The following is a 12295-nucleotide window of genomic DNA, read 5'->3' as shown; positions in this document are numbered from 1 at the left end:
AGGGTCTCTTCTCCACACTATGAGCTGAAACTGCCGATCCGCTTCGTTCACCATCACTTGGCGATACATCTTTTTAACATCAGCAGTCAGGGCAAATCTGTGCAGACGGAAACGGAGCAGTGTCGAGTATAATTCCTCTTGAATGGTAGGTCCCACCATCAGAATATCATTTAAGGCCACCTGTGAGGACGTCTTGGGCGAAGCATCGAACACGTCAGTAGGAGACATATGACCTAAGGAGAGGTACTCTTCCATGAATTCCAAGTACATTTTCTTCAACTCAGGGTCACGATGCAATCGTCTTTCAAGCGACAAAAACCGCCGTTTCGCAACCTCAAAGGAGTTGCCTAAATAATTTGGATCTGATTTGAACGGGAGCCTTACTTCGAACCGACCTGATGATAGTACCTGAGTCGTCTTACGATAGTGTTCTTCACACAGCTTGTGCTCAGGTGTGACAATTTTCTTGGTAGATGGCATTTCTTCCAGTGACCAAAACTTTTTCAAGGTCCTATCGATGGATACTAGCAACTCTTCACTGCAACTCAAACTGTTTTTAATTTGAGGAGTAGAAATCCTAGAAACTTATTTTCCCGACACAACCCAACCAAGAAGTGTTTTCTGAAGAGTTGGAAAGTCAGGACCTTGTTTAATTTGACCAACAGCTAATAATTCAAAGAACGATTCTGCTCCAATTAGCATATCTATTCTTAGTGGCTTGTAGAAATAGGGGTCTGCCAGTGGTAGGTTCTCTGGGATTCGCCAGTCAGTCACATTCACTGACTGGTCAGGGTGATAACCTGAAATTGACTTCAGGATCCAAAAATTAAAGGAGAACTCACTACCATTTATTCGTGACTTCACCATTGTGTGTATTTTATCCTTTACTTGAGAATTAGATTCACCAATTCCAAGCAAGTTAATACAGGACTCCTCTCTACGGATCTGTAAGCGATTAGCGAGGTCCTCGGTAATGAAATTTGTTTGTGGTCCAGAGTCGAGCAGAGCTCTGGCCAGAATGTGTTCACCGCTCTTAGTTCGGACGCTTACGATCGACGTAGCCAGAATTACCCTGTCCAACGCTGTCGCATGCAAAACATGTGACGTGGAAGGTTGATTCTGATTTGATAGAGGGGAAGGACTCTCTTGGGGTGGTGGCAACGCGAGACTATTAGCCGACACTGTGTATCGATGCAATAATGTATGATGTGAGCGGCTGCACACTCGACATTTATTGGCTTTGCATTTTACAACAGCGTGGCCTTTTCGCAGACAATTAATGCATAAGGATGCCGACTTGGCAAACTCAAACCCTTGCATCACCGAGAGACGCGAAAATGGAGGGCAATTTGACACTACATGGTCTCCTGAATTGCAGTAGCTACAAGTTTGCTGAGTTCTACTGTTGGTGGAAGTGGAAGAACAAGCAAATGAACTGCGATTATGTTGCTTGCTTGGCATGACTTTGTCTTGCCTTGGCTTGGTCGATTCTTCAGCAGACAGATGCTGGTATCGACGATTCAAGACTTTCTCAAAGTCGGACCAAAGCGGCAACTTCTCATAAGTAAGCTGTTCATCCCACTTTTGTTTCGTCACTGGGTCGACTCTGTTTAAAACGAGATGAATGAGCATTGCATTCGAAATTTTTGTATCATCTCCGATCGACAGCAACGATCCGTAAATCGATGAAACAGTATCGATTAGAGTTCTTAGAGATGATGCAGTTTGAAGCGATATTCTCGGCAGATTGAACAATGTGGAAATATTATTCGTGAAAATCAAATAATCGTTGTCATATACTCGTTTTAGGCCAGCCATGGCCGTTTCATAATTTGACTCGGTGACTTGGAACGCCTTTATTGTTCCTAATACTTCATCAGAGAGGCACGAAATCAAGTAATTAAATTTTTCGATCACCGGTATACTGTTGTCGCTATGGACTAGTCTCTCAAAAGGTTAGGTTAGGTTAGGTTAACCCGGACGGCCACCCGGGGCCACGCATAGGCCAATATGGCCCTTAGTTATCCGGATGGGGGGGTGTATGAACCGTCGCGGGAGTGTTAATGTGGTTTTAAAAGTCCCCGAGAATCGAGGTGTTTTTAGCATAGGCCAGCAGTTCCTGTGGCGTCCTTTTGGAGGCATCTTCCAGTGATGCCAGCACTGGGGCGCCCAGGTATCTCCTCCTTGCCCTTGAGAGAGCCGGACAGTTGCAGATGAGATGTTCCAGGGTTTCGATAGCCCCAGGTTCCTCACATTTCCTACAACTGTCTCTGTTGGTGATTCCTAGCTTAGCTGCATGTGCAGCAGCCAGACAGTGACCTGTTAGTATTCCCACTAGCAATCTACAGTTCTTTCATGGTAGGTGCAGTAGGCAGTGGCTAAGTTTCTCGTTGCGTTCCTTGCACATTATCTTCGAGGTTCTGCAGGTGGTGGTACTGTTCCACCTGCTATCAGTCTGTGTTCTAGCCTGCTTCTCTAGATCGCATTGCAGCGTTCTAAGCGAGACAGGCACGTTCTCGGTTCTCCTATTCTCCAGCCCGACGCCTTCCTTAGCTAGTACGTCCGCCGCTTCGTTTCCTTCGATGTCCTGGTGGCCGGGAACCCAATAGATCCGCACTGTCTTTGTCGTGCTTAGGATGTCTAATGCCTCCCTGCTCGCCAAGACACTTCGGGAACTGACCAGATGCAGTTGTTTTTACGTCGAGGCATGTTTGGGGGGTCATGTAATCAGTTGATCTGGTCATTTCCCTGCCGATTGAATTATGCCCGTATCCTTGTGGCGATAGATTTCCTGATGCTATGAGGCGTTGTGCTGCCTTTCCCGCAATCAGGCGAGCGTGAATGTCCAGGGGGTCGATTCCGAGTACGGTTTCGAGTGCTTTTGTTGGGGTTGATCTCAGCGCCCCTGTAATACAGAGCAGAGCCTGTCGCTGAGTCTTTTCCATAAGCTTATGGTATGTCTTCTTTTCAATAGCCTGCCACCACACTAAACTCCATACAGCAGAGTTGGTCGCACCACCGAGATGTAGATCCAGTGCATTAGAGCAGGTGACAGGCCCCATGTGCTGCTGAGCATCTTCTTGGATGCATAAAGCGCAATGGTAGCCTTCTTCACCCTTTCCACTACATTGGGCCTCCATGCCAGCTTGCTGTCCAGTACTGTGCCTAGGTATTTCACCTGTGATTTTGGAGCCAGTCTAGTTTGGTCAATTTTCGGGGGGGTCCATATCGGTACCTTGTACCTCTTGGTAAAGAGGATGAGGTCCGTCTTGTCCGCGTTGATACTGAGTCCTACCTCTTCCGCCCACTAACGTATCTCCCTGAGTGTACGTTCCATTATGGAGCTGAGGGTCGATGGACAGACACCCGTAATAAGTATGCTTATGTCGTCGGCATAAGCTGTTATTTTTGGGGCCTTCCTTTCAAATCTCTTAATGAGGTCGTCGACCACCAAATTCCACAGTAGTGGCGACAGGACTCCACCTTGAGGTGTGCCTCTGTGTGCCCCCTTTACCATGGAAGCAGTGCCCCACTCCGATTGCACCCGTCTACAACTTAGGAGGTTTTTGATCCAGACGTTGATTGCAGGGTGTATGTTATTCGCTTCTAGGCGTCTTGTTATTGCGGTTGTGGCCACGTTGTTGAATGCTCCTGAGATGTCCACAAATGCTCCCAAAGCATACTTTTTGTTGTGAAGGGCGCTCTCGATGGTGGCTACTAGCGAGTGTAGTGCCGTCTCCACTGATTTCCCTTTAGTGTAGGCGTGTTGGTTTGTTGACATCAGTCCCTCTATCTCATTCCTGATGTGCAAATCCAACAGCTTTTCTAGTGTTTTTAGTATAAAGGAGGTAAGGCTTATCGGTCTGTAATCCTTGGGACTCACGTGGCTGCACTTTCCTGCCTTAGGGAGGAAGACAACTCTCGAGGTTCTCCATTGGATGGGGATATAGCCCGTACTTAGGCATGCTGAGTATATTGCGAGGAGCCATGGGGTAATAACCTCTTTGGTCAACTGCATCATGGCTGGGAATATCCCGTCCAGTCCTGGTGCTTTTATGGCCGCGAAGGAGTCTATGGCCCAGTGGATTCTCTTAGTGGTTAACAGACCTAATGGGGGGTGCTGTTCCTCAGTTGCTAGGTCCTGATGCTCATCCAGGTAAGTGCGCCTCCATTAGTGCTGTTAGGGCTTCTTTACTGCCCTCTGTCCACTGTCCGTTGTCTAGTTTTAGTTGGCTCTGTACTGTGGGCTGCTTTGAAAGCAGCTTCCGAAGCCTAGCGGTTTCGGGCACTTTCTCGATGTTGGAGCAGAAGTTTCTCCACGAGTTCCTTTGTGCCTTACGTATTTCCTTCTTGTAGCTCCTAAGTAGGATTTTATATTCCTCATTGACAATCTCTTCGTTCGCTTGTTTGGCGATCTTGAAGAATTCTTTGAGGTTGTTCCTTTGGAGAGAGAGAGATCTCGGTTCCACCAGAGTGGCTTGGACCTCCTCTTCGTTCTCGAGGGTTTGCACGATGCATGGTAGGCGTTCAGTAACTCGTTGGATAGGGTCTTTAGGGACTTCTCTATATCCTCCGCGGATTTCACTGAGCCCGGATTCGCGAGCTTCGAAGTAACTGTCTTTTTAAACTTTGCCCAGTTTGTGTTCCGGGGGTTTCTATAGACTGTTGTCTTCGAAGGGTGTTTGAATTCGCACTTGAACTGAATGTACTTATGGTCTGAGAAGGATGGTCTATCGAGGACCCTCCAGCTAGATACCGTAGTACTGTTTCCCATTGCAAGTGTTAGGTCTAGCACGTTAGATGAGGTTGGACCTACGAAGGTGTGCTCCTCCCCAACGTTTGCTATATATAGATTAGTTGCTAGTATAAAGTCTAGGAGTGACTCACCTCTGTCATTGATGTCGGTGCTTCCCCACACATTATGGTGGGCGTTGGCGTCCGTTCCGATGGCGAGTTGATAGTTTTTGGTGCCGGCTTCTGTCACCAGGCTCCTGAGTTCGTCGGGTGGTGCGGGTCTGTCGTGAGCCATGTAGCAGGAAGCCACCAGAAGGCGCTTTTCCTCACTTTCCAGCATCACAACCGTCAGGTCATCCGTGCTGTAATGAGACATAAGGTAAGCATGGATTCCCTTTCGTACGAGTACGACGGTTCTGCTCCTGCTTACCGATGTTGAGTAGAACAGGTTATGATCTGAGGACTTTAGTCCGGCCACTGAATTGCCTGTCGCAATCCAGGGCTCCTGGACTAGAGCTATGTCGGCGAGCCCTTGCTCCATGGCGATGAGGAGCTCCGCCGACGCTACCTTGCTTTTATGCAAGTTGAGCTGCAGCACACTCAGCATGGGTGGCTGGCTCGCTTGCACCTGACGGGTTGACTACCAGCGTCAGGTCACCGTCTTCCTCTTCTTCGTCTTCAAGCGCAAGACCCTGGGCGGCCTCCACGATGGACTCGAGACCTAGGTCCTTTTCCACCTCGCCTGCCTGCAGGGTATGCGCGTCCTTGTCCTCAGGGTGGCGCTTTTTGAGGCGCAGGTAGACGCTACCCATGCCCCACGCCATCTTCCCGAACTTGGGGTATAGCAGATCCTCTGCTTCCTTGTTTATTTGGAGGATCACACACTGGCCCCCCTCGTTGGGTAGTGGGCTACCAATGTGTAGGATCCTCCAATCGGCCGTTGGCACGTCCGCGTTTTGCCGCTGAAGGAGCTTCAGCGCTCGGTCCCCCTGGATTGTGATGGGGAAGAGTACCTTCGCCTTAGGCTTGGACGGGATAAGCTCCCGGTCCACAACCTCCAGCTTGGCCCCCTCCCACATCGCCTCCAGTTGGCAGACCGTACGCGTCTGCCACCTTAGGGTTGGGTCATCATTGCACTTCAGGATCTTAACCGCATTTAGCCACCCAGCACCATCGAACGTGGGCATTGGGGCCGCGGGGTCTTCCTCCATCTGTGCAAAGAGTGCGTCGACAAGACGCGGGTGCACCAGCTTCCACTGTGCCGCTGACATCTTGCCGTTTTCTTCGCTGCGGTCAATGAGTGCCACGATCAGGTGTCGTTTGGTCACCACGCTGACCTTCGCTTTCGGCTTCGTTGGCTTCTTGGCCGCTTTCGGTGGAAGGGCTGCACTCCTGGGCCCGCGTTGCCGCTTGCTCGCTGGAGTGTCCTTAATGGCACTCTCAGTCGAGCGTTGCCTCTTGGTGGCCATCATCTCCTCCACCTTATTGGCATATTCGCCATTCGACGCCCTCATCTGTGGCATCCGAGCATAGTGTAGCCGACCCTCCTCTACTCTCTGCTCGGCCCAGGCTAGCTTGACCTTCTCCTCCTGGGAGATGTCTGCTTTACCTTGCAGCCGGCTTTTTATGTTGAGGGCCGCTTTGTATTGCGCTTTGGCCTTCATCCCCTCCTTGGAACGCTTCGGCCCTTCCCTGCGCAGGGAGCTGGTGCCTGGTTCCGGCGAGCGGAGAAGGCTCTCTTCATCCGTCCTGCTTAGAGAGAGCACGATCTCCAGATCCGTGTCTGTATCGACTACGGCATCTGTGCGGCTCAACTTGCAGGCCACGGAGTGAGTTGTTTTTGTTGTTGCTGTTGTGGCAGTAGCTTTACAACTGACCTGGCCTGCTCCCGCCAAGTCTGAGGTGTGACCGCTGGCGACACGCAGAGAGGACTGCTCCTCCCCGTGCCCGCCGGTGGTAGCAGTCACGCTTTCCACCGACGTTTGGGTTGACATTCCAACCCGTGCTTGCTCCTTCTTCGACTCCATAGTTGGCCCGAGGGTCCATACTGGTTAATATTTTTCGGGGGGACCACCCCCTAGCGTTTTAGGCCTGACCGCCAGGCACCTCTAGCGATGGCCCTGGTTCGGTTCCCCCGACTTTGAATCGGGAAGACGCCGGACCATAGCCTTAGCTAGACACTGCATTACCCCGGACAGAGCAAGCGACAGTGCATTACCCTTGTGCGGGGTAATGCAGTGTCCATTGCCCAGCCGGCACCCTCGTGGAGGGTTCAGCTAGAGGATTTTCGCCATTTTCTCTCAAAAAGGCTAATGAAATTTTTGAACTCCGAGTATTTACCACTAAATTTGAGTAATGCCAATTTCGGAAGTCTAGCATGAGTTGGGGCTGAAGAAGACACTGGCTTCGTCTCGCTTGCTGCATCAAAGGCGGCGATAAGCGACAAATGTTTCCTTGGTGACTTCTATCCCTTGGTGACAATCGTCAGCTCTTCCAACTCGGCTGCATATGCATCATCACCTGTTATGTCCTCGATTTGCTCCTGCAAATGGTTACCCTTTTCAATTTAAGCATTTAAACAATCTAATCTACATTGTAATTCCGGTAATTGCAATGGAATCGACCCTTGATCTAAACGATTCTCTAAGCGGCGAATGCTTTTTACTCGACTTTTGAGCTTCATCTTTAAGTCTTCAAGAGTAGATTTACTGTTTTCTGCCATAATATTTGGGTATGTAGATTTTACGCAACAAACCACTATTATTTCTATTTATTTATTTATTATTATTATAATTTTTTTTTTAATGTTTTAACGAGAACGATAATCGAAAACGAATTTTAATTGAATGTCGAGGCACGAGGTATCAAGTGACGTTCGAAAACAATATACCCTTAGAATTTAGGGTATCGCGTCACTTGGCAAGTAACAGTTGAAAACAATATACCCCTTAGATACAGGGTATCGCGTCACTTGGCAAGTAACAGCCGAAAACAATATACCCGTTAGATACAGGGTAGCGCGTCACTTGGCGCACCGTTAAGCTCAAGAGCGGCAACGAAAATTCTTCCAACAAATACAACGCAAGCAGCAGTGGAGAAGCGAAAACGAAATAATGCACCGGTGCTGCTGCTTGTATGTATGTGTGGATACTTTCTATACGCCGTGGCTTGGGTGAACGAACGAGGTGTGTAAGGTGTGAGGGTGTGAGGTTCTAACGACGAGAAAGGTAGAACAAAATAAAGGGGGGGGGGGGGGGAGGGCGACAGTGATTGCAGTAAACGATAGATGTATGTACTATAACTGTTGCGTCCAAATAGCGGTTCACATATGTCTGTATGTGTCGATATGTATGTATTTATGTGTGTTTAGTTATATTTATGCGATTAATAATAAAATGCATGCAATCAAGCTCTACTATATGTACATATATCATAGGTCTGTGCCTAGAATTGACGGCGATGTGCAATGTTTTAGCACAAGACATCTCAAAGAAAGATCTGAATGTCTTTTGCTCAGCCTTCAATTTTCTGCACAAATACCTCTGATTCCTCTTTTGGATCTTTGAATCCAACTGCTACTTTCCTGGCTTTATCGCAGGGCACCCCTCGGCGGTAGCAGAAATTTGCACAAAAATTATTCTTGGCGCGACCGACGCGATGACATTATGCAAATTGAATGCTGATTGACACACACACCACGACGCGGGCAACGAATATGTTTGCATATACTGCAATTTCTTGTGTCACTGTGACTTATTGTTGCTGCCTATAATTAACTTTACAGTCCACCCGGGGGCGCCATGAAAAATTAGAAGAGTTTTTCTAATGAATTAACCGAAAACTTTGGGTGGCTGTAATTTAATTATTTATTCGGCGGGGCGAAAATGGATACGCTCGATCTATTTCAATGTTAGCGAACAACTATATTTTCTTCACAATTCAAAATCTCTTACTCTAGCTAACCTACGGTGGCAAAGCGGGGCGAATTCGCCAAGAGCGAGAGAGCGAGCTTTTATTGCGCTCCCGCTTTGCCCTAGCCTAACTTACAATAGACTTCATAATTAAGATCAATAACTAATAATCGCCGCCATGGAAGGTCACGCAACAACGACCAATCAACAAGCGAGAGATGTAGATCTAAATCTATAGAGTTTGTTTTGCGAAAACACTTTATGCGGCCATGGAACTGTCAGCACAACAAGGTCGGGTACACTCAAGGGATATCGACAGAGTTGGATGATAAGGATCTTCAGGAAATGATATTGGGCTTGCTTTGGATACCGTAGCAAGAGAAGCATTGTTAGCAAACATGAGATCAAGAAGTCTTTCCCTAATTTTTTTAACGGCATTAATTTAAATATCCTTTTTTGCAAGACTGATAATGCGGGTGTCCGTTGTTTGTAAAGATTTCTTCATCCATCCTCGGTTTTCTATAAACACTGTAGATTTTAAAGCATTCTGAACAAAAATTCCGAGCGTCCAAGTCTTTTCGTAATTTCCCGGAGAATTTTCATTTCTTTTTGAACATTAATGGAAAAGTTCTTTTCTTCAGCGGTACGGCCTATCTAAAGATTTTTTTTTTAACTCTCATATAATTAAATATGAAAGAACTCAATAAAAACCAACAAGCCTTTGACAAAATCCTTATCAAATCCTTTAAAATTTATAAATAACACCAATGTACTTATTATTTTGGCCAGACCAAAAATGCCCATCCGGCAAAAATTTAAGCATATAATGTTAAAAAGACGTGTTATGGAATAGCTCGAATTTTTGTAAATGGGTGTTTCGAGTTTAAAGTTTTCCATGTCTATTTTCGCTTTTTGGGATGTTAGAAATGCTATACCTAAGAGGCCATTAAAGTATCGGTAGAATTTGAAAAACAATCTATTTGCAAGGATGTTTAAATTCGGTTGGCTTGGGCAACATTTTTATACCCGATACTCAAAATGAGTATTGGGGTAAATTAGATTTGTGGTGAAAGTGGATGTATGTAACGTATAGAAGGAATCGTTTCCGACCCCATAAAGTGTATATATTCTTGATCAGCATCAATAGCCGAGTCGATTGACCCCTGTCTGTTTGTCCGTCTGTCCGTCCCTATCAGCGCCTAGTGCTCAAAGACTATAAGAGCTAGAGCAACGATGTTTTGGATCCAGATTTCTGTGATATGTCACTGTTACAAGAATATTTCAAAGCTTCGCCCCGCTCACTTCCGCCCCCACAAAGGACGAAAGTCTGTGGCATCCACAATTTAAAAGACACGAGAAAACCAAAAACGCAAAATCGTAGAGGTAGACCAAATCTTTTAGACTTCAGAATCTGTATTGGATCGTATTATTATTATAGCCAGCATCAACAAATAAATTTCATTTTTTCTCGCCCTGTCTCTCTCTAACACACACGTATCATTGCCGGCTTTGCTTAGCGCAAAACATTAGCGCCTAGATCTCAGAGACTATAAGAGCTAGGGCAACGAAATTTGGTATCCACACTCCTGAGATATCGGACCTTGACGAGTTTGTTTCGAAATTTCGCCAAACCCCCTTCCGCCCCCGCAAAGGACAAAAATCTGGGGGTATACACAATATTGCAGATTCTAGAAAACTAAAAACGCAGAATCATAGATATGACCATATCTATCTGATTGCTGAATCTAGATCAGATCAGATCATTTTTATAGCCAAAGAGAACAAATCAATTTGCACTGGCTACGCAGCGCCCGACCTCACGCTCAGACTGATTTTCTGTCTCTCTCGCACGCACTCTTTGTCGTGCCGCTTAATATTAGCGGCGTCTGCCGGAGGAGAGCCATACTGAATAAGTATCGGGTGTAAATGTAGAGTTGCGGTCTCCGCAGCAACTCACGACGCTCTCCCTCGTTTTATTCTCTACGAATCGAGTAGCTATGTAAATCGGTTGTAATGGTGATCTTATCGCATAGGTCCAGTAAACTGTTCTTTGTGGGTCTATGAATGAAAAGGTGGAACCGGTATCTATCATAAATTTTAAAGGAGTTTTTAACAGGAAAGGGCTAATAAGAACATAAGGAAGTGTGGGCCCGTGAGTTTTCTATTTATGTAACCGACTGATTTGTCAAGGGGTTCTTCCCTAAAATTTTGTTCGCCACTAATGTTGTTTTGGTCGTCATTAATGTTGTGGAAATTGGAGGTGGGCCTTTGGCCAGAGTCGTGACGATTTTGGTTGTTCTGCGAGCTTTGCCCCGAATTTTGGCGATTCTGATATTGATTGACCTTTTGCCTAAATGTGTTTGGGTTCGAGCCGTTGTAAGAATTGTTGTTCCATCTAGAATTGTCCGTTGGCTGGTCTGGTTGGAGTTTTTGTCATACGGTCTGGTTCTATTCGAATTTTGTGTTATATTCTCTCCCTGGTAGTAGAAGTTCTTTTCGGCTTGACACCATTCATATGCCTCTTCAATAGTAGTTGGGTTCCTGGTCCTAATCATGATTACTTGGGGGTTCCCGGAGACCAACTAGGAAAGCATGACGACATATTTCGTCATAAAAAGCTTTCCTATTTTCTGCGCCTTTGTTTTTAAGTTAATAGTTATTAGTGGGGGGAAGGTTCAAAATTTGTTTTCTTAGGTTCGTAATTTCGAAGAAAAGTTTCCCCAACGGTAAGTTATTTGGTAGGTTTTAAATTTCTCGGATGATTATTGGTTCCGTCTTTTTGCATACATACTTGCGTTTTAGGTTTAGTTTAATGTTTTCCCATTCAAGTCTAGTACCGAGATTAGTCAGTGCTTGGTCTGCTCTTCCCGTAACTTTATTGCGAATTGTCCGTAGCAGTTACTGTGCATACGATGTTTGGTCCGTTCCCCTAATAAGCATAATGATATCCTCCACGCTTACGATGAACCTAAAGTGAGTACCTGGGGTTCCGTCAAAGGTGGGTAGTTGTTTTACGAAAGCCAGTATGTCAGTTGGGTTAAGGGTCATACTGATTGACGTATTTGGAGAAGAACTAGCGGTTTCAGAAATAGCCGCTCCGCCAACTGCGGGGCTACTGTTTCTAAAGGGGTTTCACCTCTCTAATTTCTGGTAAACTAGTACTGCTATATGGTTTGACATATATGGTTAGTGTAAGTTTTTATAGCCGAAACTCAAAATGATTATTGGGGTATATAAGATTTTTGGTGAAAATGTGTAACGTCTAGAAGGAAGCGTTTCCGACCCCATAAAGTATATATATTCTTGATCAGCATCAATAGCCGAGTCCATTAGCCCTGCATGTCTGTCCGTCCCTATTAGCGCCTAGTGCTCAGAGACTATAAGAGCTAGAGCAACAAATTTGTGTTACAAGAATATTTCAAAACTCTGCCCGCCCACTTCCGCCCCCAAAAAGAGCGAAAATCACAGATCCACAATTTCAAAAATACGAGAAAACCAAGATGCACAATCGTAGAGAATGACCATATCTTTTAGACTGCACAATCTGAACCAGATCGTATTATTATATTATTATAGCCAGAATCAAGAAAACAATTTCATTTTTTCTCGCCCTGTCTCTCTCTAACACACACGTATCATTGCCGGCTTTG

Source organism: Drosophila persimilis, unplaced genomic scaffold (assembly GCF_003286085.1).
Source record: "Drosophila persimilis strain 14011-0111.01,24,50 unplaced genomic scaffold, DperRS2 tig00000477-arrow-pilon, whole genome shotgun sequence".
NCBI lineage: Eukaryota > Metazoa > Arthropoda > Insecta > Diptera > Drosophilidae > Drosophila > Drosophila persimilis.
Note: the sequence above shows the minus strand (reverse complement) of the source record.